The sequence below is a fragment of the Solanum verrucosum genome, unplaced genomic scaffold (genome assembly GCF_900185275.1).
Source record: "Solanum verrucosum unplaced genomic scaffold, falcon-dt-bn FXZP01000032.1, whole genome shotgun sequence".
In the NCBI taxonomy this organism is placed as follows: domain Eukaryota; kingdom Viridiplantae; phylum Streptophyta; class Magnoliopsida; order Solanales; family Solanaceae; genus Solanum; species Solanum verrucosum.
Window position 1 is genome coordinate 692,577 of NW_026020569.1, and position 2,423 is coordinate 694,999.

At 35.1% G+C, this 2,423-nt stretch overlaps 1 pseudogene; it reads right to left on the reverse strand.

The window, feature by feature from the left end:
* Positions 1-432: 432 nt before the first annotated feature.
* Positions 433-2,027, reverse strand: LOC125810963 (protein trichome birefringence-like 19; annotated as a pseudogene).
* Positions 2,028-2,423: the final 396 nt, after the last annotated feature.

A 2,423-nucleotide genomic window follows, 5' to 3' on the forward strand; every position in this document is an offset into this window, starting at 1 on the left:
TCGATATATATCATAAATCAATCAATAAAATATAAATAATAAGATATTACACTTTTATTGAGTATTTAATCAAATAAAAGAAAAGTCAAAAGAGTAATAATGTAATTAATTTAATTTAAGTCAATAACAATTATAAAAAAAATAAAAAATTGTGCCAGCTGTTTTTCCTTAAAAAAACGTGCTTGGAGCTTTTTTTTTTCTTAAAAACCGTATGCAACAAATTTCTCAAAAAAATTGGTACAGATGGGATTCAAACCCGCAACATCAGCCTTCTAGTTGCCCTCCTACCGTGGCATCACAAGCCAATTTTGTTCTGTGGGTGACACGCTTTATATTTATATAAATATTATATGTATATATAGAGTTTCCGTCGAAGTTCGGGGGTGGCGTGGCACCCCACAGCCCTTCATAGATCCGCCACTGATTCTGTTTCTATCTCTGAATAAATCCATCTCCTTCCATCTGTAGAGTTGCTAACAAAAGCTCATTCCAAGTATCAACAGGTCCTGGCATACACCAATGCACACAATCAGGTATTTGCTTTTCATTTGGCCAATGTCCATAATAACTTGGATGTCCATCTGGTCTCATTACCATAGCTTCAGTTGTATCAAGCAATTTGAATTTGACACTGCCCCTTTTTCTACCTTCCCTTTCTGCTGCCTTAAATTCCTCCAATTGAGTCATATACATCTTCTTCGTATCCGTCCAATTTCATTTCTTCCTTCTTGAAGGGCCTTGTTCTATTGCAATTCCCTCCATTATTCCATTCCCCATTCTCAAAATGTGAAGGGGAGTATGGCCTTAGCATTACCAATCGGCCCTTTAATTTCTTCAGGTTTAAAAAGGTCTTGAAAGCTGTACGAAACGCCATTCTGTATCCATAAAAATGGCTCTGTTTTGTAACATTTTTATCATTGCATAGGTAATATCCAATGAGCTGATCATTTTCGTAGTACAAAAATGGCCTAAAGAACCATTGGCCTCCAGAGATTATGACAATATCAGCTTTGTCAACCTGACTTGCCCAGGCATCATCGGCCTACCTTGTCGAGATACAGATTCATGAGAGTGTAACTAGGATCAGTTTCATGGGATTTGATCAACAGTGGAGACCACAGGGCCATGATTATAAAGTTGTAATCTTTATACAACCATCGCCTGAATCTTGTGTCCGGAGTCTCCGATACGTCTATAGGAATGGCCGCCTGAGATATAAACATGATATTTTGATTAGCAACAATGTAGGAAGCTGGATATTACGAACTATGATTATGCCAATTCTCTCATCTGAATTATGTCATTTAGCATTTCTAAATGAGTAACATCTTATCATATTTCACTTGCATAAGCATCAAATCGTCATTTAGAATGTAAGATGCATCGTGGACCGAGCTGCCCTTTGTATAAATTAGTACGCAATAACTATCATAGAGATTATTTACATTTGAGTAACGAAAATTTTATGAGTAGCAGAAAACATAGCAAAATGGGATGGAAGCACGAAAATTGAATGCTTACGTACGTACACTAGATAGAAGGCACACGAGGGACTGCATTTGGTTTCTTGCTACTGAGTCTCCAACAAAAGCCAAAGTCTTTCCACGAACAATTTCCAAAAATTGATTAGCATCAAATAGTGGAAGTTCACAATCATTTGGCTTCCATCTCCAATGTAAGAAATCACTATCCGGTCTTCCATATTTCATACAATTCTGTCGATCATCGATCACACAGTTTGTCTCATTTGTATAGTATGGTCCCTTTGGATTTGGCACCCATTTCCCCACAAAGATGTTACATAATTGCTGTTTCTCCCCTGTTTTCTCTGAATTGTTAGTAATTCCTGGAGACAGTAGTTGGGTAATGGCCTTATGATTAATAGGGAGTGATTCAATATTTTGTAGCAAAGAATAAGTGTTAGTATCAAATGAAGAGAAAGTGATTTTGAGTAACAGAAGTAACGTTAAGATTGGTAAAACAATTTTTCTAAAGCTCTTAAACAGCTCTGCTGGACCACTCTTCATCTGCAACTGATGTTTCGAAGATCAAAATTACTTATCAAGTTATATAATACTACAGTACTACTAGTGGCCATGAAACATATTATGTGAGTTATATATAATATATGTTTGGTTTTATGGACTACTTGTAATTAATTAACAGCATAGTATATGTACATTGTACACGAAGAGTTGTACATGATTTGTACTATGTAGGGGTGTTCTGGATAATAACCGATCCAAACCGAAAAACCGAACCAAAAAGATAAAATAAAATCGATTTTATTTGGTTTTGGTTTGGTTTGGTTTTAGATTTTTGAAAATCGATAGTATTTGATTTGGTTATGATTTTATTCAAAAAAAAACCGAAGAAATAACCGAACCGATGAATTATATACATATATTTTATTAATATACATA